The sequence below is a fragment of the Nasonia vitripennis genome, chromosome 1, assembly GCF_009193385.2.
Source record: "Nasonia vitripennis strain AsymCx chromosome 1, Nvit_psr_1.1, whole genome shotgun sequence".
Classification (NCBI taxonomy): domain Eukaryota; kingdom Metazoa; phylum Arthropoda; class Insecta; order Hymenoptera; family Pteromalidae; genus Nasonia; species Nasonia vitripennis.
Genome location: NC_045757.1, coordinates 26,666,248 through 26,691,972, shown reverse-complemented (window position 1 = coordinate 26,691,972; position 25,725 = coordinate 26,666,248). Strand labels below are relative to the sequence as shown.

General features: G+C 39.8%; 1 protein-coding gene across 4 annotated transcripts in view; it reads right to left on the bottom strand.

Moving 5' to 3' along the window:
- Positions 1-25,725, bottom strand: part of LOC100119766 (bromodomain-containing protein DDB_G0280777) — a 122,488-nt gene that overhangs the window by 22,112 nt on the left and 74,651 nt on the right. The window contains exon 1 of one of the 4 annotated variants that reach the window (XM_031921080.2): positions 1,147-1,266. The exons of the other annotated variants lie outside the window; for them this stretch is intronic. The gene's annotated coding sequence lies outside the window, so the exon portion shown is untranslated. Of the gene's footprint in view, positions 1-1,146; positions 1,267-25,725 lie in introns of those variants that run through there. 4 annotated transcript variants of the gene reach the window in all.

Here is a 25,725-nt window from a genome sequence, read left to right as displayed (position 1 = left end):
ATAATTTTGTTTGTTTCCTGTATGATTATTCACTTAATAATAGATTATTTAGATAATTGAAAATTTCATACGAAATATAATCCTATATATTTCTCAATCCGTGAGGTCATCTGCCACACCTTTATTGTATATCCATCAATATTTCTAATAAGTTTATTAAAATCAATCTTCTGTTAGATACAAAATAAGAACAATCCATTAAAATCATTTAAAATGAACGTTATAAATTGCAAATCAATAAGCAGTCATATAATTAAGTTTTAAATAAGTATATATAGTATATATTAAAAAGATTCATTTCGTTTCTTTTCGTACAATTATATACCTACTAAATTATTTGCAATTCATCAAAAATGTCCAAGATGTGAAAGCAAACGTTCAGACATTCGAGTAAATGCGAGAGTATAAATGTGCATAAAAAATGGGCTTTTTTGGAGTTACAACATCGTTTCGTCGAGTTAAACGCGGACCTGGTTAATATATGAACAGGTTTTCAGAATTCGAATAATCTTATTTGGATTCTACGCATATTCCAGAACTAGTGAAGCGATAATGAATGCTTCGTTCTAATTCTCAGCTAATAACATATTAATGCGCGCTCTAAAATATTCATCAGTTGGTCAATCAAAAAAAAAGAGAGAAGTTTTTGCACGAATCAATCGTCGCTGGAACAATTTCAAATTTCTAGAACTGCCCAGAATTTACGACTTCTTTCCTCTTTCAAAACCGCAAAGCCTCAAACCCTAACAAGCATTAGAAAAAGACGTCAATCACTCACGAGCCTTTCTCAACGCAAGCGAACGAACGGATCTCTCTTCGGTCATTCTTCCACGCAGTCACATATGCACACACACACACTAACTAAAAAAAAATCTAGCTTGTTTCGAAGCGAATCGTTGTTTTCCAAGATAACGCGCTGCAGTAATCTCCCTCATCTCACGAAGTGAGTCGTATCTCCGCTGTCATGAATGATTAAAACAAAATCATTAAAGAAACAAAAGCCGCTCCATAAGCGTCACGCGGAAAAGCTAAGTGGCACGCAATAATAAACCTCGACCAGTCTGTATTCCTGTATACAAGTTGTACATTAGAAAAAAGTCACCGCCGCAGAGGAAGAGAGCAATCAAAAAAAAAAACAGTACTCACTGCAATAAACATTTCGCGCAGCGCGTTGCAGTTGCTCCAGTTATAAACACGCGCGTGCGCGCACTTGCGGTGAAAGGTTTCGTCGCGCGAACCTCGAATATAATGCCCGCGCGAGGCGTAATAACTGCAGTCGCAGAAATGCTGTGGAAAAGCGGTGTGCGCGCAGGTGTAGAGAGACGTAAGTCGCGGATCAAGGACGGCGGACCGCGTCTCCGGTGTCGCCTCCATAATACAGTGTCCAGTTTCCGCGCTCACCGACAGCTATCCGTCTGCTATATACAGATAGGAAAGAGGCTGCAACTCTCGGGATTTAATAAAGCGCCGACAGCTGCTCCGTAGACGTCATAATTAAAGCCGGCTCCTGCACGTGCCAGACGTCGCGGTTATTGCTGTACTGATGGCGAGCGATGGGGATTTAAGTAGATCACACTGATCGGGGATCGTGTTGTTGGTAGATTAGACCTGATTGACGTCGTTATTATACCGTGCAACAGAGCAGATTTTTTCTTTAATTCGCTACTACTGGGCTTTTTATGCGTTTTCAAGGGCGGTGACTTTATTTGGTTTGTTGATTATGTGCATGAATTCGATTTTTTAATTAATTATATAAGCCGCGACTTTTAGATTATGCTTGAAAAGTTGTCTGCATTTTAAATTAGTTTAATGGTTTACATGACACAAGATGAAACTTTTTTAAAATCGTTTCTTCGTGAATAGCTAAAAGCAGGCTTTGTATGGCTGATCAAATCCTGGACGTTACTACTTACACCCGATTAATCATGACGAAGAAAAAAGTTGTCTGGTAATAATTCCATTTTTGAAAATGTGCGTCTGTATTCGATAAATCATTCGATCCACACTTTTTTAGAAAGGATCTGATGTGAGATTCAAAAAAGCTTTCACAATCACCGAGGATTTATTATAAAAAAGGCATTCTTTCGTTCTACAATAGCCTCTACACGGAAAGCATTTCGGTCTACAATAAGATAAATATTGTTGAAACCACGAAAAAACTTCAAAGACCTAGATGGAATCAAAGAAACGCCAGTAAAATCGGCAAGCTTCATCGATTATTTTCCCGCATTTGTTAACGACACCTTGATTATCTCTCTGCATGCAGATATCAAAACCTGCTACAGCCGTGGAGCATATAAATATAAAGACGTATACGACGCCGACGCGTATCTCGAGTGAATCGACAAGAAATCGAAATGGAAAACATACTGTGCTGTAACGATCGCTGATGATATACACTGAACAAAAACACAGTCGTTTCTGCTGTAAAGTTCGGTAGTCTTAACCTTTCTGCCACCGTAGCGACTGTTCAGTAAGAACAACGGTGTGCCACTGGTAATTTTGGCGAGTCGCGACTGTAAAATTGGTCGCTTACGCGGAACATCAGCAGAAACGACCGAACTGCTTCTTAAAAACTGCTGAACTCTACGGTAATTTTGGCGAGTCTTCGTACAATGACGGATTACTGGTACGAGTTCAGTTAAAATAGCTGTGTTTTTGTTGATTACTTATACACACTATATGTGTATAAGCAGAGAGATGCCACGTCAATGGACGATAACAGCTGACGATAACAAGAATAGTATTGGGCGATTTCAATGCTAAAATAGGTAGGGAGGAAATGTTTAGGCCTACTATAGGTAAGGAAAGCCTGCACGAAGCCAGCAATGATAACGGTATTAAGGTCATAAATTTCGCGGGGGCAAAAGATCTTATAATCAAAACTACGTGTTTTAAGCACAAGAACATACACAAGGCAACGTGGACATCGCCGGACGGGGCCACACAGAACCAAATTGATCATTTCCTCATTGAAAAAAGACGTCATACTAATGTTCTTGACGTAAGGGCTTACAGAGGGGCAGATAGCGACTCGGACCACTTCCTAGTAGTAGCCAAATTAAAAGCTAGACTAGTAGCGAATCAAAATAGTAAGCGAGCAAACAAGGTAGAAAGCTTCGATATTGACAAACTACGAGATAGAACAGAGCGAATTAGGTACCAGATAGAAATTAATAACAGGTTTCAGGCACTTGAAGAAGCAAACACATCGCCGGATGGGAATGACGAACCGAATAGCTTATGGGGGGACATCGAAAAAACGGTAAAAGAGGCCGCGAACAAAGTACTGGGTAAAAAGAAAAAGACAAAGAGCAAACCATGGTTTGACGAAGAGTGCGAACTCTGGTTTGAAAGGCGCAAAAAGGCTAAATTAGATAGCTTACAAAATAGAAGCGATAGGACCGTAGAAGAGTATTCTAACGTAAGGAAACAGACGAGCGCGATCTACAGAAATAAGAAGCGGGAGTATCAAAAGAATCTTATTAGGAGAATAGAAACTAACAGTAAGGAAAATAACCCCCGCGAAATGTAAATGACCTCGTAACAAATGACAACGAATTACTGTCGCTGTGGAAAAATTATTTCGATAAATTATTAAACGTGCACGAAAATAGCGAAGAATTAGTGGACGAAATTCACACTGCTGAACCCCACGTGGAGGAACCGAGCTACCAAGAAGTAGAGGCCGCGATTAAAAAACTAAAAAACAACAAAGCCGCGGGAAATGACTCTATACCAGCTGAGTTACTCAAATATGGGGGCGTCGAGCTCACTTTCAAAATCTATAAACTAGTATGTGCCATCTGGAAAAATGAAACAATACCCGAAAATTGGAAGGAATCTATCATTATACCGATTTTTAAAAAGGGGTATAAAGCAGACTGAAATAACTATACGGGTATTTCACTTTTAGCAACGTGCTACAAAGTTCTGTCAAACGTAATACAAGCTAGACTCACTCCATTCGCGGAAGATATAGTAGGAGATTATCAGTGCGGATTTCGGCGCAACAGATCGACGAGCGATCAAATGTTTACCATAAGACAGTTGTTAGAGAAAAAGTGGGAATTTTGCGAAACCATACACCAACTATTTATAGATTTTAAAAAAGCGTACGACTCTATTAAGCGAAGCAAAATGTATCAAATTCTAGTACTTCTCGGTGTACCGAAAAAACTCGTGAGATTAATTCAAATATGTCTGAATGGAAGCACGGGAAAGGTCCGAGTAGGCGGTAATGTATCAGAACCCTTCATACGCGATGGTTTAAAACAAGGGGATGGGCTCTCTACGGTGCTGTTCAACTTAACGTTAGAGTATGCCGTTAGAAAAATGCAGGTTAGCCAGTGGGGCGAAACGCTTAATGGAACAAGGCAGATACTAGGCTACGCAGATGATTTGGATATACTGGGGGATTGTAGGGAAACGGTAGCAAGAAACGCGGAAATCCTCATAAAAGCGGTGGAGTATACAGGGTTAGAAGTGAGTGAATCAAAAACAAAGTACATGATTGTGGATAAGCTAGGCATCTGCAGAAGGGAGGAAGATCTCAGAGTTGGGAATTTTACTTTTGAAAAGGTTAGCGAATTCAGGTATCTGAGTACGACCATAAATGATAGAAACGAGATTAATGTCGAAATAAATAAGAGACTCCATTCGGGTAATGCTTGCTTCTACGCCGTGAGTAATTTACTTAAGTCGAGGCTGTTGTCTAAAAACGTTAAAATAAGAATATACAGGACGATAATACTGCCGGTGGTTCTGTACGGGTGCGAAACGTGGGCTCTCACTAAGCAGGCGGACAACCGTTTTAGGGTATTTGAAAATAAAGTCTTGCGAAAAATATACGGGCCGAAGAAAGATGAGGAAACCGGGGAATGGATGAGACTACACAATGATGAGTTACATAATCTGTACGCGTCACCAAATATTAACAGAATAATAAAATCGCGCAGATTGGAATGGGCAGGGCACGTAGCGAGAATGGGAGACGACCGTACGGCAGCGCGTGTCATGAAGGGCAGGCCGATGGTAACGCGACCTCTAGGTAGACCTAGACGTAGATGGGAGGACAACGTAAAAGCGGATCTAGTAGAAATAGGACGGGTGGGTGTCGATCGGAGAGGTGCATCTTGGGTGGGTTGAGACAAGATAGGGCAGCGTGGAAGGCTTGCGTAGATGAGGCGATGAACTTTCGAGTTCCAAATGCCATGTAAAAAAAAAAAAAAAATTGTATAAGGAAATGCAAGGATTGCACCTTGGGTGTTTTTTACATAAAATCTTAAATGAGCGACATACGTTGGTTTATTTATTTTTATTTTTAAATTTTCTTACGGTTTGTAAAACGTGTTTACGTTTTTAAAAGTAAAAAATAAAGAAAAAACTTTGGATGTATATAATCGGAATAATTGGAACTATAAATATGCAGCTCTAAACTATAATTATACAAAACCAATTCTCTGAATTGGAATATTGCTATGCTTATATCAATAAATTCATCAAGACTTAAATCATATGCGAAAAGAATTGAATACTTCACATCGGTAAGCCTGCAATCACAAATAAAGCTATACAAGCTCGAACGATCGATCATTCTATCAACGCATATTTTTGCAAGACCGCGGGAAATCTCCTGGATCAAGTTTTATCACATCCAAGAGTATAGAGAAGGCACATCGCAAACGACGAAAAGCTATCTAGGCCCCAGATGCATATTTATACCCGAACGATAAATCTCGCAACCATCGACAGCTGGCGAACATCTCGCTATGCGCAGGCTGACGATCCAACGACGTAGTCAGCACATACTTCATATAAGAAGGGGAGAAGCCAAGAAAAACGAAAGTGACTTTTCAATCGGGGACATTTGATGTTAATTAAGCGATTTTTCTTTTCAATATCCCTTCTTCGTTGCGAATGCTTTCTATGGAGATCGTGGAAACGCGCACTGACTGCATTATTCCATTCGACATTTTTTTTTTTTTACATGGCATTTGGAACTCGAAAGTTCATCGCCTCATCTACGCAAGCCTTCCACGCTGCCCTATCTTGTGTCAACCCCACCCAAGATGCACCTCTCCGATCGACACCCACCCGTCCTATTTCTACTAGATCCGCTTTTACGTTGTCCTCCCATCTACGTCTAGGTCTACCTAGAGGTCGCGTTACCATCGGCCTGCGCTTCATGACACGCGCTGCCGTACGGTCGTCTCCCATTCTCGCTACGTGCTCTGCCCATCCCAATCTGCGCGATTTTATTATTCTGTTAATATTTGGTGACGCGTACAGATTGTGTAACTCATCATTGTGTAGTCTCCTCTATTCCCCGGTTTCCTCATCTTTCTTCGGCCCGTATATTTTTCGCAAGACTTTATTTTCAAATACCCTAAAACGGTTGTCCGCCTGCTTAGTGAGAGCCCACGTTTCGCACCCGTACAGAACCACCGGCAGTATTATCGTCCTGTATATTCTTATTTTAACGTTTTTAGACAACAGCCTCGACTTAAGTAAATTACTCACGGCGTAGAAGCAAGCATTACCCGAATGGAGTCTCTTATTTATTTCGACATTAATCTCGTTTCTATCATTTATGGTCGTACCCAGATACCTGAATTCGCTAACCTTTTCAAAAGTAAAATTCCCAACTCTGAGATCTTCCTCCCCTCTGCAGATGCCTAGCTTATCCACAATCATGTACTTTGTTTTTGATTCACTCACTTCTAACCCTGTATACTCCACCGCTTTTATGAGGATTTCCGCGTTTCTTGCTACCGTTTTCCTACAATCCCCCAGTATATCCAAATCATCTGCGTAGCCTAGTATCTGCGTTGTTCCATTAAGCGTTGCGCCCAACTGGCTAACCTGCATTTTTCTAACGGCATACTCTAACGTTAAGTTGAACAGCACCGTAGAGAGCCCATCCCCTTGTTTTAAACCATCGCGTATCATGAAGAGTTCTGATACATTACCGCCTACTCGGACCTTACCCGTGCTTCCGTTCAGACATATTTGAATTAATCTCACGAGTTTTTTCGGTACACCGAGAAGTACTAGAATTTGATACATTTTGCTTCGCTTAATAGAGTCGTACGCCTTTTTAAAATCTATAAATAGTTGGTGTATGGTTTCGCAAAATTCCCACTTTTTCTCTAACAACTGTCTTATGATAAACATTTGATCGCTCGTCGATCTGTTGCGCTGAAATCCGCACTGATAATCTCCTACTATATCTTCCGCGAATGGAGTGAGTCTAGCTTGTATTACGTTTGACAGAACTTTGTAGCACGTTGCTAAAAGTGAAATACCCCTATAGTTATTGCACTCTGTCTTATCCCCCTTTTTAAAAATCGGTATAATGATAGATTCCTTCCAATTTTCGGGTATTGTTTCATTTTTCCAGATGGCACATACTAGTTTATAGATTTTGAAAGTGAGCTCGACGCCCCCATATTTGAGTAACTCAGCTGGTATAGAGTCATTTCCCGCGGCTTTATTGTTTTTTAGTTTTTTAATCGCGGCCTCTACTTCTTGGTAGCTCGGTTTCTCCACGTGGGGTTCAGCAGTGTGAATTTCGTCCCCTAATTCTTCGCTATTTTCGTGCACGTTTAATAATTTATCGAAATAATTTTTCCACAGCGACAGTAATTCGTTGTCATTTGTTACGATGTCCCCGTTTTCGTCCTTCATCAATTGCGCTCTACTCCTAAAACCCTTTCTGATGGCGTTAATCCCTCTGTACATTTCGCGGGGGTTATTTTCCTTACTGTTAGTTTCTTTTCTCCTAATAAGATTCTTTTGATACTCCCGCTTCTTATTTCTGTAGATCGCGCTCGTCTGTTTCCTTACGTTAGAATACTCATCTACGGTCCTATCGCTTCTATTTTGTAAGCTATCTAATTTAGCCTTTTTGCGCCTTTCAAACCAGAGTTCGCACTCTTCGTCAAACCATGGTTTGCTCTTTGGCTTTTTCTTTTTATCCAGTACTTTGTTCGCGGCCTCTTTTACCGTTTTTTCGATGTCCCCCCATAAGCTATTCGGTTCGTCATTCCCCTCCGGCGATGTGTTTGCTTCTTCAAGTGCCTGAAACCTGTTATTAATTTCTATCTGGTACCTAATTCGCTCTGTTCTATCTCGTAGTTTGTCAATATCGAAGCTTTCTACCTTGTTTGCTCGCTTACTATTTTGATTCGCTACTAGTCTAGCTCTTAATTTGGCTACTACTAGGAAGTGGTCCGAGTCGCTATCTGCCCCTCTGTTACGTCAAGAACATTAGTATGACGTCTTTTTTCAATGAGGAAATGATCAATTTGGTTCTGTGTGGCCCCGTCCGGCGATGTCCACGTTGCCTTGTGTATGTTCTTGTGCTTAAAACACGTAGTTTTGATTATAAGATCTTTTGCCGCCGCGAAGTTTATGACCCTAATACCGTTATCATTGCTGGCTTCGTGCAGGCTTTCCTTACCTATAGTAGGCCTAAACATTTCCTCCCTACCTATTTTAGCATTGAAATCGCCTAATACTATTCTTGTGTCGTAAGACGCGAACTGGTCGATTACCTGCTCTAAAGTTTCGTAATAGAGATCCTTAGATTCTTCTTCTTTGTCCTCCGTAGGACAGTGTACATTAATGAATACATATATATACCATTCACCTTCGATAATGATGTACGAGAGCCTATCATTGACGGATTTGAAACTTTTAACCGAATGTATGATGCTTTTGATGACGAGAAATCCGGTGCCTAGAGATCCCCCACTCCCGGCCCCATACAGGTACGTGAAGTTACCCGATGCTAGTACTCCGCCATCTGGCCACCGCGATTCCTGTATTGCTACCAAATCTAGATTGTACCTATCAGCTTCCTTTACGAGTTCTTTAAACGCACCTGCTCTGTATAGACTGCGAACATTCCAAGTTCCGACCCTTAAGTCCCTTTTGGTTCGGATTTGATTTTTTTGAGCCATGATTTTATGTTAAACCCGCGCGCTTCGGATCCTGTTTCGATCGCAGGTGAGTCCACCGTTCTAGAGGTGATAACCCCCATACCTCTCTTGAACTAAGTATGAGAGCTTTCCGACTTTGACGAGGACAGTGTCAATTCGTCGTCAGACACACTACGGTTTCATTCTCGCATCCTAACGCCCCCCTGCAAGGCAGCGCGCCTTCGCTGGCATCGTTACCGCGTAAGACCAGGTGACGAATCATTCTACACATTCCCTTTCGGGGCAGTTGTCATCGCTCCCGCATCCTCCTCGGCAGCAGGATTTTTGCCCATTTTTGTAATGTGTGATGAAAGAGATAGATTGAGAGATAAGAGATAATGTGAAGTGTTTTTGTTGTTGTGGTGCTTGCGTAGTGTTTCTAGATGAATGCGTTCGACAGTGTGGGCTCATCACACCCACGCCTGTTCCTATCGGCTGTCCGCGGCTGCTTATTCAATTTATTCGCAGCTAACCTCTTTCTCAGGGGCTGTTCCTCTATCCGCAACCTAAGGACGCGCTGTGTAGTGGTGATAGGCACCACCCGTCCGATCTGGACGACAACGCCCAAGACCCGCTTAGGGTAGCGGCATTGTAACAGTATTCCATTCGACATAGGTTTATTGCGCTGCAGAAAAATTATAGTTTTCTGAGAAGGGAAAAAGGTGTACAGAGAGCGAAAAGTCGATGACAAGAATCAAAGTCGAGTAGTGTCGATTCCTCGCAGGCGCGTTCTTCAACTTGCTCTCTTGTCCATTACGCTTATTGATGTTTTATTTTTATTTATCTTCTGGAAGGTTTTTTCGATGGTTTCTGGTCTACAACAGTGGGCTTATAAAAAGTCGTGCTCGAATGAAATTTGATTATCACACCTAATTGGAATTATGTCCTAAACGTGATTTGACACCCAATTGAATATAATTATAAAATCATAATCAATTAGTTTTTTTTACGCACCTATATGCACTAAGAAAGACATAAGAAAAACGTAATGGAAATACTAATTTAAGCGAGTATTCTGACAGTATTATATCTGATTGATCATTGCTATTAATTGATCGATTTGCAGAAATATTAAAAAAAAAAAAATTAACGGACTTCTCGAAATGTCTTTAAAATACATATGTGAATAATTTGGTTTGAGTGAAAGCTGTCGATAAGCTGTCAATAAGTCGAAAACTACTTTTGAAATTTGTACTTAGCTTGGTGATTAACAACTTCGATTGCATGCAACAAGACATCTGGTGTTCATAAACTTATGCAATGCTTAAAATGTTTTACCTCTATTTTACAAAATTTGTATGCACATCGTTTTAGTCGCCTAATCAAGCTACATCATACGCTTCTGTTCACAATAAATATATATGCGCAACTTATTAAGATCTTCATAGTTTAGAGTCACATTATGTAGGATATCACTGGTAGTAGAAAGTCTTATCCGATACTGCTTTGCATTTTGATCTGAAGCACGAGTGCACAACTTGAAATTATACAAAAATTATTTGCAGTGCAAGTTAAATCAATCCTAATAACTATTTTTGTCACGCAAAAGTATATGAGATAAATTATAATGTTATCCAAAAATTCAAAAACAATTCATGAAATGCTACTGTATAATCAGGCTTCATAAACATACATGAATTTATAAAAAATCTGAAAGCTATACCTTCTAAATAAGCTAGCTCACATTACCCTAAGCACATCAACACTGCAGAGATATACTAGTTATCCACCGCTATAATCAGCAACTGTCATAAATAGTCAGAAGGCGCACAATTTCGCGACGAAAATATTTCAATAAATCTTCCAAGTCCGACCGGCAGAAAAATCGCGCACGCGATTATCTAACGGTCGACATCATGCAAGGACTACCTAAGCAACTCATCCGCGTTACACACGCGCGTGTTTATGCAGAGCCTTCTGCACTGCACTGCAGCATCAATATTCTATGGAAGAAGTTGCCCAATCGATTTCATCGCTGCTCAACTCGCTCGCGGCCTTCTGACGATAGGCATATACTAGTATGGCAGTATGTAAGACGAAACGAAGCCGCCTTTCCACCGGCCAATGCCCCCCCCCCTCTCTCTCTCTCTTTCTCCAAGTTTTCAGGCCTAATGAACTGCAAATCATTACCGAGTTGCTTGACTCGCGTATTAAAGGGAATTACCGACTTTCTAGGCAGCCGAGAGGACGAAGACGAGACGGTGAGATGTGAGTCGTATAAGTGAAGATTTTGTATGTAATAAGGATTCGCGTGGATATCTGCGTATTTGCGTCGGTGGTGTATTAAGATGCATTAATTATTGTTTTTAATGAAATTGATTTGTTTTTAAGCCTTTTTAACAAGCTGCAAAAAGCGAAAATATAAGAATGTTCCTCAAATTATGTAATTGCATCGATCTTCGCTATTGGCAATGATTTAAATGCGAAAGGAAAACGATTAGAGAGACAACTACAGAGTTTCCTTTTTTTTCTTTCATCGTCGTGGGAAATGGCGTTGCAACTATGTGGAGGAAAAATCGTAACAGTTTATTTATGCTGATTTTACGACTTTTGAGGATTGTTATGGGCTTGGTGAGGGACGGCTCTAGATGCGAGTGTCGCTTGTATATCTTCATTGCACTGGACGTATTTTTCTCCTTCTTATTCGACTCGGCATTTCTCGTCTTGAAATCACGATACGCGCGCAAGGTTTTTCTTTTTTTTTTTCTCCATACACCGGGACTGCAGTGGATGAAGATTATTTAATCGTGCGATTCACGTCGCGTATCTCATCACGAGTCGCGAGTCACGTAGAACTATTCTTGAATTTAATCCTGTGAAGGTCTAGTCATAGAATTAAAATCGATGAAAAATTATTTTAAAGTGTCTAAAGACTAGAATTGTTGATACAAAAATTAACTAGCCTATAACTTTGTAATTAATTGTGATGATATAGAAGCTAAAGATACTGAAGTAAGATATCTGATTTAGATGAAAAAATGTCAAATGTAGAGTCGCGCCTAGCTTGAACCGACGAAAACATTCCAGATTTAGCACCCGCATGCCCATACTAGAACAGCTTGATTTTCTAATACTTCTTCGGCAGAAGAATCTTCTTGCGCATCTTACGATTGGATTTTGCTTATACACTCCACGACTATAAAATATATCAAGCTAATCTTCATCAGTAGACATTGTATGCGTGATTTTTGCACAGTCCATCAATAAATTAACAAGTTTCAATGCACCCCGAGTGTTTTGAAACTTTTTAAAAGTTTCATAATTAAATTCCATATCTATTTATATCGTCGAGTGGCAGTTTCGAAATACCCTTTTTTCACCTTAAAAACGTCAATAATACGATCTAAGCAGTTGTTTGTAATACTCTTCAGCCAAGTCTAAAAAAAGAGCGCAATTTGTTTACGCGCTAAACTGTAGCAAACTCGGTTATGAAATATCTTATTGCCCAGCACGGCAGCGCCATAAAAATTCAAATCCAACAAACACCCTGTGTATACATATATCTATAGGTGCGCGCAGTTAGTATCGGAGCTAATCCTGACCGCACGAGGAAGCGATCGCTGGGGATTTTATGCGCAGCGGGTTTATTAGGAATCCCGCGCGCTCAACAGCAGCAAGAGGGCATACGAGAGCTATCTCGGCATTGTAAAATCACGTAAGAAGAGCACACCTTTCACCTCGCGGAGAGCGCGCGGCTCCCATTCGGGAATCTTCCTCTGATGCTCACAGAGACTCGCGGTAATCCGCGACACTATGCACTATACGCTGCGGCGTGGGCGACGAGGAACACACCGACGTCTACGTGTACGTATGCACGCGTATGTATGGGAATAGGAAAGTCGCTGCGGAGGGGAACTCATTTAGAGGTGCATCTGCCCGCGTAAGAGACGCGGAATTACGTTAAGTCGATTATGGCTGCATACGCGCAGCGGTGCTCGCTCGCTGAGATTAGATCGTCTTGTGCGTATGGGGACATTCTAAATTTTTATTTGTGCTATGGGATTTGCATAAATTGATTTAGAAAATTCTATAGGCATCGTTACTTTCTGTAAATGACACGATTGATGTGTGAATTCTTGATAATAAGAAGGGGGACTAATTAAAATATCAAGATGATAATCGCTGATACCTTTAGCTACACAAGTAATGATAGTCATATGCTACCGAACAACATCCATACATCTATTATTTTGTCTACGGCTGTAAAATTTGTTTGCAAGGGATGTAAAATATGCCTCTTTTGAAGAACAATTCAGAACTGAGTTTAGTTAAAAATTAAAATGAAAGAATATTTTATGTACACTGTTTGGAATCAAGCACTACACGAGAGAATCAAATGATCGGCTTCGAGCAACCGTATTACAATGATGTAGATCACGGAAAACGGAAATTTGAGAAAAACCATTCGACCTCCATACCAGCAGGGAAAGTTGTGGAAATCGCACTAGGAGTTCATTGATAAACAAACACCTAAGAAATCATGTATCAAATCAGTAGTAGCATTCCTTCGACAGTACGACTAGAAACTACACTATATTATAGCACATTCGTGCGCAGCCCGATGTGTGTAGAAATCAGTTTCCTTTTTAATAATATGAATCTTACATCAATTTAACGCGACTTTCTTTTCGATCCACATAAGAACGCTTTCTATGTATCAGTAATCGATAAGCGTGAAAATACTTAGAAAAAAACACAAAGTATTTCGAAAAAAAGCACTGTAATTCGAACACTGTAGAAACCCATTCAGAGCATAACACACAAACGTGTTCAGTTCATTTTATTTCAGCTATCGAGGAATCTCGTGGGCGCATATGCCAACAAACGCGGCGAATCACGTCGCAAATCGCACATTTTCTGCGCTGCATACGTATGTGATACAGCGAGCGCGCAATCGAGCTGCAGTCGTTTAGACCGTTTATAGAGGATGAGAGCCCGAGGCGATCCGCGCGGCACCGGCACGGGAATGTTTTTCCGTATGAGCGTTCTCGCGCGCGCACGCGATTGTTGATAATTTAGTTTGTTAAGTAATCGCCGAACTTATAAGCGGATGGCGATGCATCTTTTTTGCACGCGCTCGTGTAAACATGACCGTAATAGCCTTGCGTGAGCGAGTGTGTGTCGAGGAATGAATAGGGGAAAGTTATTCGCGAGTGGGATCACTTTTCAAATTTAATTCTTATATTTCCGCCGAGTTTTTTTCTCTCTCGGGAGCGATCTCTCGCGAGGCTCCGGCTGAGTGACGGTGATTTAGTTGCGTTTGAAACGTTCGAGCTCGAAAATTTACTTGTTGCTATAAGCGTGAAATCCGAAATGCGAGTTTATGACGCGGTATTTGAGTTTTAATGCGTTTCGTAATAGGCTTATGTAAAATTTATAGAGTAATGCGGGTTTTCGAGCAAATTTCTTAGCTATGCGCGAGGAACGTTTTTAATTCGAGAGGAGGTTGCAATAATTATTCGATATACCAATAAGCCTTCGCATTGGTTTGCTATAGAATAATCTTATCGTGATCAAGAAGTCTTGATATCATTGCAATCCGCAGCGCAATAAAATTAAAAGTACGAATACTTCAATAAGACTTTATCGAGAGCACTTTTCCCGCCATTTATTAAACGTTGAAGGTACTGTATATTCGAACAACTTTATTAAAAAGCGTTTAATATTCACTTCAAAAATGAAATTGTACTAACAAAATTCTCGCGTAAATCATTCGAATAATCATTTCCCCGATAACAATCATAATTTAATACACAAAATCGTACGATTTAATTTATGGTAAAAACAAGCTCATTACCCGGTATTTCAGAGAGATCAGAAATAACTCCAGCGTCGATATAGTCCCAGGCTTCATCGACTACAGACTCGCTTTGGTCCCAAAAAATCCGGAATAAACCGTGGAACAAACGAGCTCCAGCTCGGAAGCAAGGCAATCATCATAACGCCGAGCGGTGGCATGTGCTCGCGATTCATTAAATCCTTTCTGCCATATATACATCCGCGGTCGCCCGCAAAAAGCTTAAACGCGCCTGTGTATAATACTCGCGCAGTGCACCGAGACTAAGACACATTGTATAACGCACGAATAGAAGTAAGGCAAAGTACAAAGCAGCCGTCGAGTAGATGCCGTAATGATTGGTTTACGGTCACTTTTCTCTACGGGAGGATGGCTTTGGCCGCGTACATAAATCACGTCGTTCCGTCGAAAGAGAGGAACGCGGATCGCGGAATCTGGAGATTAGTTGGGAACCCCATCGCGTGCTGGTACATGGTATACCTGGAAAAAGTTCAGAGTCCACGAAAGAGAGGAGAAATACTCGTTGGCGACTCGAGCAGCAATTAACCAGATGGTCGAAGCGCGTGGAAGGCGTATATTATATGTGTTGTATACGCGAACGCTTAGGATAGATGCTAAAAATTAGCTCGTAATTTCGATGAGTTAAACGATGCTACACCTTTTTCGTCATTGGATTATGCAGCTGGTGTTAATTACTCGCTTCGCCCGCATTCTTTGTTGGTATGAGAATGGTCCGTACCGTTTGAACCTTATATAGTTGGTCTCTGGATAGCAAAGGTAGGTGGTGCATAGGCACTTTTCTATTTTTCCCAGCACAACCTGCTCGCTAAATGTATGTAGAACGGTAAGTTACCTATAACTGCCTTAATCTTTAATTCTTTTCGAATAATTTCCCATAGTTCATTTTGGATTATGCGCATTTTTAACCTCAAAGTCATCTGAATAACGCACTACAGTTCCTGTCGAGCGAAACAAAGGATTTGCTCATAATAAATCGTCAGATTTAAAAGATTTAAAAGCCCACCTCGTATATTCCTTAACTTATTCAAGTAAATCCACAGCGGCGGGACAATCAGCCGCAATAAAAAGGTCAGAGCCCAAAAGGATGTAGATTAAACCGAATGAACAGAGAGTAGACGCGGCAATTCTCGCGAGGAGCGGCATATCCTGCAGACGAAGTTTAGAGAGACAGAGGAAGAACTTTGTAAAATCGCAAAGAAGAATAATACGGCGGATTTGCACGCGGGCGTCCTAGACAAAGGCGGTTCTTCAATTGAGTCGCCGCCGCCGCCGAGACGTCGAGGACGATAACGTGTCGGTGTGTGTGCCGGCCTTTAATTTTATACGATACACGCGTATTCTGTTGTATTTACGCGCGCCACGTGTAATAAGTGCCGGAAGCGACGGTCATAACGGCGCGTCGATCTAAATGCGTGAATCATGTCGATTATCATTCTTTTTTTTCGAGGGAGTCCAATTTTGCGTCTGACCTTCATGGCAACTTTCTCCTCATCAGGTATAATTTTTGAAGATTTCAAATAGATTTTTTGGAAGTATTTTTTTTTCTTTCGAAACGGTAACCCTAATTTTAGAGTACTAACAGTACAAAGTTGGACCAATACGATTTTTACGACAAAGGGCAAAGCCGAACTGATATTATCTTACTTGAACGTTTCGTAATCACTTTACTCCAAATCCGCCAAATCTTTCAGAGTGTTGAAAGCTTTCTAAATAATGACATCGTAAAACGAACACCTACAAAGATGACCCGTGTGCGTAATCCTCTTCCTCTCAACTGATCTCCTTTTTTGCGCTCTATTCACGCATTCTCCTCGTCTTCACTTTCACTCGATCGCCGCATTCCCGTCTTTTACTTCCCTTTCTTCGATTTACCTGTTTTTACGTAAATAAGTCGAACTCCATTCTTTTCCCAAATCCGACTAGGTGTACTGTGCTAAAACTCATAACAATTATGACCGTATAAGGCGATTACGTTTACTCAATCACCATAGTCTACCTATAATATAGAAATAAAATGTTTTCAATAATCGAAGAAACATTCAAATATAGGAATAGTGATCCTATATACTAGGTATAGTAACGAAATAGTTGAGGAATTTAGTAAAAGACTATTCCAAAAATGAAAACTAGCCTCATTCAAAAAATGTCTTATTTTCTCCAACAATTTTACACCCATTAAAATATATAGCTATAAACCACTCATCCGTTGATCCCGGCAAAGTCGAACGACCGACCTCTCGACAGAGCCAAGGCAGTCTGCGAGTTCGCGGGTAACCGCCAGCTCAGTTATAGACGCAGAATTACGCAAGAACAGCGCCGTTACGACCTTACACCTCCCACGATAGCTCCCTCTTCGATATTATCGCCTTATACCACCTCTGCATATTACCGCCTGTAAACCGGGAATTCCGACGTCGCTATGGTCATCGAGCGGTGCGTCGCGATGCTGCAGGATATACCGTTACGTGTGTGTACACAAATACGTGAGCGCTATACTCGGCGCATGCGAGATGCGCTTTTTGCACTTTATGAATGTATGCATAACTGCGCATAAGCGCACGTGCGTCACTCGGCTGTGTGTAAAAGAGCCGCGGGGAAACGTGTGTATGCGCAGCTGTAATTAAATTCGTCTTCTCTGTCGCTGACTCGTGTCGCGTAGAGGTTGATGGCCGCTCGTACTAAGTTTTTAACCCTTTCAGAATTTGTTCGTGAATTTATCGAATTTTTTTATAATTTTCTGAGCTTGTTAGTTTAGTGACACTATTGAATGACGGTAAAATTAAAGTCGGATGAATTCACTGTTTTAAAACTTATCCAAAATAAGAGTTGTAAAACTTTTCACGCTGAAAATCTATAGTACACACGTGAGAATAATTTATGTTCCTCTATGAGAACGTAATAGATAAGATTGATACGTTCTGCGTATAAGTTGAATTACGTTCTGCGTATAAGTTTTCAAAATTTTATGAAAAATCTAAATATACCGCACATAATACACAGCGTATACGAGCTTCTTCTATATATGTGTTTGTGCAATTTCGCCTACATATCTATATAATTCAAGGATATGATTTAGTATTTAGAGGACAAGAATGCAATGGCGTGATGCGGTTGGTTTTCATACATTGTGTTACGTTTACAACACACGCTTGTTAAGTGCGTATAGTTATAATTCAAAGTCTCTCGCATACACAGATACTTTGTTAACTATGTAATACGACGAGCGCGAGAATTTATGATTTTGCAAATTATTGGCTATTATGCGCCAGATGCAGTATCATAATGTATAGACAATTTCATTCAATATCAGGTCGATATTTCTCCACTTAACTATTCCAATTGTATAGTATTTTTAAAATGGGTTTATAATGATGTATAAGAAGATTGATTTGCAGTGAAGAATACATCATTCAAATTGCTTGTAATTTTTGTAGTTTATAGCTATTATTATTGCTTGCTGAGTCGTTAATTTTTTAAAAATGTAATATTTAGATTTTAGAGATACTAATTTGTTTGCTGTGTTAAATTTATTTTATCAGATTCCCGAAAAAAAAATTACTTGAAACTACTAAAATACCTAACTCATCAAAAGTACTTAAATTGTAGAAGAAATATATTAATTACAGCACATGAGAATACCAACACTTTGTTCTACAAGAATGTAGATAAAAGCAGGAGAAAGTATTAGAAATTTTTATTGTTAGTAATAAGGTTTATTCTCCCATATTTGCATGATAGATAAACGACATGCAAAGTTTGATTAGAACTTTCTATAATTTTAATTTTTCTCCATCTCACACCATCCCATTTATAACTAATCACTGCACCTCGAAGCGAAATCATTAGTTATTTGATGAATGAAAGAAGGTTAAAAAAGCTATAACTGTGGTCATTTGAGTAGTCGATTTGATTAGAAAACGTACAAATGGTTAGGTATATATTGCACACATTTTTCATATAAATTATGTCATCAATACAATTTTTGAAAATTATTAGATATCTTTATTTCTCAACGAAAGCTATTAATACGTGTTTCTTTGGAAACTATAATATGCGTAAAATTTGTTAAAGAGATGAGAATTTTTTTACATTATTGTGTAACACCCATATCTAATTAATTAGGTGTCTACGATAATGAAGAAATTTGTTCGTGTGGTATAAAAAATATAGATCAATGGCCATTTTTTAAAATTCCAAATCATAATTTTTTAAAGTCATAAATATATTCACGAATTTCTTAGCGTTGTACGTATACGTTATTGCAGTCGGTATTAAAATCGGACTTATCAATACGTGCACGTTTAAGAACTTGTAGCAGGAATATGTAACAATTAATTATCACTTTTTACAGAGTACCAGTGACTTATTTCGTTTCAATAGTAACTGGCTTCCAATATGACTTTCACCAATAAGAAAACTTTTAATAACAGGCATTGAATAACAAAATTTAGTTTAAATCGCTAAAAAGGCACTATCCTTCTTCTGGAGTAGTGTACACCTATTATTAATGATTGTTTCATAATATTATATCACAACGAATACAAGCACAAACCAAAAACTAACTACATTTTTGCAAAAACAAAAGTTGCACCGCTACATACTTGTACTTGAGATATTACGTGCTATGCACCACCTACGTAAGAACAATAATTTGTTCCACGAGTATTAATAAGCCGAGACATATGGAAGCCAGACAATAATAATAATAATAGTGATAATCGCAGGCCCGATCGTTTTTTCTGGAATTACCGGCATCTCTACCTGGCTCACCTTCACTTTCGTCCTCGCTCTTTGAAACGTTCCTTCCCAACCTTATTTCCGTAAAAGCCGCGCCGATAATAGATCCCACTTTGCGAGATTCTTGAATATTTCGTGCGTTTTTTCATAGCTTAATTAATGTATGCAGATCAAAAAACACGAGGCCGCCCTCTTAATGAACCGAGAGACTTTTTTCGTACGAATTTCAATTCTATTCTCAGCTCCGCGATGAATCATGAAATTTTTGCATTATTGAAGGGTGTTTAAATAAATTATCTGGATAGTCACGCGATAGAGCATTATAATTGAATATCCGCAAAATTATAATGTTTCTCTACAGTCAACGAATCTACAATTTCATTGAACGGACCATTTGAATCATTACAATCCACCGCACGTGTATCGAATTACTCGCCGCGCCCGAAAAAAAGATCAAATAAATGAAATAATAACGTCTGATTAATGGAGCACCTCGGGCAGCGGGCAGCAGAGATAGAGAAAGAAACAAACAAAAGGCTTCAAATGATCTAATAAGCAATAATAACAGCCACGCAGCCATGTAAGCCATAGCGTAAACGCGTTCGTTTATCGTTCCAGGCTCGTGTCAAATGTTCAAATCTAAGGCACACGCATAACAAACGATTTTCCATTACTTATTAAAGCACCGCAAATCAAACGGAGAAAAAAGGCGTCGTGACTTCACGCTCGATCAGTGCGTGGACTTGCCTCTCAACACTCGAATTGGCAAATCGAAAGTCGACGACACAGCGGTCTGCACGCGCGGTCGCAGTGTGGTATGCTGTCTAGCTTTCGTTGATATGAAACTGATACTTTTTGTGTTCGCTCGTGATGGCGTTGTCGGGTGGATTTTTTTGCTGCAGCTTTTTCGAGCCTGATGTGATATTGGGTACATAAGGCGCACAGTGGGTGACATTTTCCGACTGAACGACGAATCGAACTCTTATACGGCTGTCGAGGAACGAGAAAACTTGACACAGATTTCGAGCGATTGTTTGAATAATGATCGTGGTTTGTCGAGTGTGGCGCTACAATTTATCGCGTTGCTTGATGAAATGATATAATTAGGATTCATACAAACTTTGTTTTTTCCCTGTGGGTTTTGTAATAGTACTGTGCAAATGTAAATTTTGGTCGATACTAACGAATATTGAAAGCGTTATCGTCAGTGGATTAGAAAAGTGGCTTACCTGAAACAACAAATGGAGAACACTATTAATTTAGGTGTTATTCAGCTCTTAGAACCAATATTTTCATTAAATTACAGATTATGCGTTCTAATAAGCTTAACAATCCGTGAAAATACAACGGATACACTGCACGTAAAATTCACGTTAATGCTAATGATATTGAACTCATGCTTATCTACCAATTGAATTTTACTTTTATACATGAAACGGATTTCTTCCAAATTTGCTAAACGCTTCACTCATTTTCTTTTTTCTGAAATCATCTAAATTTATTGTACGACTAAAGAAAAGAAAAGATACATACACTTTCATTTAATGAATATTTGCCTTTTATTTTCTATAAATCATCAAATCCATATGGCCTTCTACAAATTTTGATCTGAATAATCAAACGCTGATAATATAATTTACTACGTACGCAGTTTCCAGATACAGATTACACTAATTAAAATTTCGATGAGTCCAATCAATTAATCCCATCTCATTTACATCTCCATATTTCTCACTCTAATCGCAAATTAAACGCTATCCATTTTCATAACCAACGCACACTAAATCATCAAACTTTGAAAAAACTCGAAAAATCGTAAAGCGAAACATTTTGATTCTCAATTTTCATTATACGCGTTATGTTATCCACTCGTAGCTTTTTATACAAATCGCCCTGATTTACCAACAAAATTGGATCCCAGCTCGAAAGTAACAAACTACCGAGAGCCATAACTCCCGCCTACAAAGATCTCTGAGCGCGTATAATACCTCCGAAGTAATCCAAGGCTTAGACAGAAACATAAGCCAAAAGTGAAAAACGAGTGCGAGCTGGACTTTCGAGCGCGCGCTCTTTTTTCTCTCTTTATTACTCTCTCGTTTTCCCGTGCACTGCATGTATAGGCGGGGAGTTTCACGGCGCCGCACACGTTGTGAGGCCATTCGTCTCGGATGTTTACGATCGTCGGCTACTTAGCCGACGCAAAGAGTGCGTGACACGCGCCGCGCGCTGCTCACCTTCATTGTCTACCTTGACCGAGGTTCACTTGCACGCCGTCTCTCTTTATTTCTCTCGCTCTCGCGTTTCTCGCTGCGCTTTGGAGAGACTTAATTTACGAGCTGATGCCTCGAGAGGCTGGACTGTACACACGTACGCGAGGCGGACAATCGGCCGGGCTGACTTGTTGTTGCTGAGTGTTTTGGGGTTCATCGTAAGCTTGAAAAGCTTTTGTGTGGAGAGTGCGTGGAGAAGTATTTTGACAGAATCATTTATTCGTTATGACAGAAGAAAATATTTTACTCTAATCTAACTCCTAATTTTGAAAAGTTTTAGTTTGATGAAAGAAAAAGCAAACGGGAAGCGACGTTCATACCTATAATAGTAGTCTCGCCTGTGCCGGAATCATTCTACTTATAATTTATGTCAGAACTTCTTTTTAATTAAAAGCGCTGATACGGTGCGTGAGTTATGCAATGTCTAATGATATAATGCAGAGACATTGCATTCCGCTGCTTATTAGATAATTATCAGATAATTATATCTTGTAAGTAGGAAGGAGAAATTGCAAATGAATCGAGTTTTTTCACCTACTATTCTTTTTCCTTTCTTTTTTTGTAATTATACTCTGGATTATGGGTTTTAATTTTGAAAAAGAATCTGAAATTTTAATGAGCTAGAATGAGTTATTGATGTTTTTTTTTACAAATTCGACGAACCTCATTTTAATATACCGCTCACGAATAAGAATATAGGGATTGGTTTCGGTAGATAATTTTTTTGTCAGAATAAGATGCGGTTGTAAATTTTTACTACTTAAACTCTTTTGCATTTTTAATAAACCACACTTTCCTCCTAACGCACATCTGAAATAGTGTCACAAATTCAAGCGTCCGTTGCGGAAAATTATTCACTCGCACTCACCCAACGAGCAAAAAGCCCACGTCCTAAAAAGCAATCGAATAATGCACGCCAGATTTCTAAATCTCACATGTCAAATCTAATAACAGTAATAACCGGCTACGATTGTGCGATTTCCCGGTTTCATACGGCGTTTAAACAGTTTTTTAAACTGCGTTCGCACTCGCGCACATACCACACAGCGCCAAAGTGGCTCTCGCGACGTCTTTTCCACCTCTCGAAGAAGAGAAAGAGAACATAAGAAGTATGGCATGGGCCACAAGGGCAACGCCGTCGTGCTCTGCGCCTCGGGGCAAGAGAAGCTCCCGCCAAATCGTCGTCGAATTAAATATTTATGACGCCGGCGCGGTGGTCGTTGTTTGCACTATATCGCGCTCGACAATGAGCGGAAAAAAGAGGAGCCGGCGCCGCCGTTACTGAAGGAGGATTTAATGCTGGATGGGTGAGAGAAAAAAGAGAGAAAGGCGAATGATTGCAGTGCAAGGGACAGGTTGGCTATTATAAGAATATTATCAATCCAGCTTCTTAACAAGCGGAAGAGAAAGGAAAGAGGGAGATTGATGCATAGATAAGTGCGTAATTATTAAAATTAAGATTGCTGTATTTGTGTTTGGAGAAATTTATGGGGAAAACAGTGATGCGATTTAATGTAGAGTCCTTTTATAGAAGTAATAAAGATACTTGGAAATGGATGTATTTCACACGTATTAGGAAGCGTGGAAGGAAAATTCTGGTTTTGGATTGAAAATTATAATGCAAATAATTTACTTTGTATTTTTGCGATTGTTATATATGAGATGTGATGCTTGATGCAGAGTGAATTTTTTAAAATTAGACTAGAATAGAATTTGTTTGATTAACACATCAACACGTGTAGGTGTACAAATTTAACTCGGCTAATTTCGTCAATTGTTCGCTTGGAAGGTCAAGCGCAAATATGACTTAAGGAGTTTAACTCTTTGTGCAATATTCTCTATAAAGCTCGATTAAAATAAACTTCGCGCTGTCGTGCGTAATAACAGCAAGACACGCTTTTGATTATGCAATTTAAAACTATACACATACGGCGCTCACGCTGCAATAGATCATGATAGAGGTATACCGGAATTTTAACTACTTTGATAAGACGTCTGCATTAGATAATATTTGATTATTCAAGTAGGTTAGAATAAGCAGAAAATGCCCACGTACACAACGTGCAACTGTACAAGAATTAATTACGCCTCGATATGCAGTACAGCAGAGACTTATAATTTCAGCGAAGGGATATATTCCGCGCTCAAAGGAACTCTGCGTGTCTCGAGAAATCGTACTTGTAACCATCGCGAAAAACGTTCTCGAAAAGTCTTTGAGATAAGGCGAAGGTTACTATACAGAGATAAATAAACAAGCGCTAAAAATTCAAGTCTACTTATAGCAAAACCCAGTGAGTTACGATACAGCGTCAAACACAAATGAAAGATTTAGCATAAGCGATCCCCGTGACTTTCAGAAGCAATTTCTAATAAGCCTACAACCGCGTGTCGCCATTAAAACAAACGATCTGCTGTGTGCCCCTTTGTGCCTCGAGCAAATCTATCCATCGATCAAAAACGTACCCCGGCCAAAAAACCTCGCATAGGTGTACACATGCACGAAAGATAAGCGCTCAAGCCGAAATCGTAAATCCCTCCATCAGCTTCGAGGCGACGATTTATCGCGTACGAGGCCGATCATATCGGATGTGTTTGTATTTTATATATAAGTTCCTAATATTCATTTTTTTCACGCTCTCCCTCCCTCCCCCTTTCTATGTGTTAGGAGGCTGCATGTGGCAGCAGCAGCGAGCCGGAGGTGATACTTTCACGTTACGCAAGGCCTATCCCAACCTCGCGCGCGTGAGTTTTATTTTGCAGGCGCGAGAGTGCGAGCGCGACGCGTTTACGGCTGGACTTAGGACTGACTGACTGACTGGCGGAATTGCGATTCTGGCTGTATAGCTGAACAATTGTTTTGAGCGTTGTGGTTGAGGATTGTGAGGGGGTTTGTAAACCATATTGTTGATTCATGGATTATTGTAGGAGCTGCGTGTAGGTACTGAAGACAAATGTTTTGGAGTTTGATTATAATTATGATTGTTGTAATTCCTTTTCAGGAAGCTTGCAGTTTGGTAAGGCTGTAGGATCTTTAGGGAATGTTAGACATGTTCAGTTTTTGAGTTGTCGATGCTTGAAGTGTAAACATATTCCGCTCGATCACATTAATTTATAAACTAATATAAATCATCGTTATACGCACATTAAATAACGACATTAAGGACAGTATATCATTAGTCCAATTATGTGAATGTGCGCTTTACAAATGATATAAGCGTAAATGTATTATTTGTAAAGCACATTTACCTATGTATCTATAAATATATTACGCGTTTCTTGTATTTTGAAGTTGGCGTCAAAGTCGCGACGTAACGATGTAAATGCGCTAATAAGTACCTTATTGAATAGTATTGCATTCGCTTAATATTCAAAGCCAATTATATATAGGCAATGATCTCTTCGCAGAGATAAGTAAGAACAATGATAATTCACAATTGCAATTAAAGAAAAACTCGTCCGTTCACATTAAACAAAAATGGCAAAATTGTCGAGAAAGTAGCATGTAATTCGTAGCGCATCAATTATCGCAATAATATATTCACGAGTAGCTCGAGAGATATGCCAATTTGAAAATGGCAAATCGTTAAAATATACTAAACAGACTTTCCATCCATTATTACGATTCTCATAAATGTCTCGCCGTTCGTGCTACAACTGTCATCAGCATCACAATATCCCTCTCGATTTCCCACAGGAAAATCGTTCCATCTCGTCAAACGCCCGTAAAAACGTCTGCTCCAACACCGACTCGGTATCTACGACTACAACCACACTCTAGCCGCTTGGAAAACACGCTGCGCATGCTGTCCCCGACATCTTCCTCCTCTCGCGTGTCACCGCATCAGCAGAACACACGATGAGATACGTCCAATGGCATATACCTCAGCTCCACGTACTGTAGCTGCGCAGAGCGTTT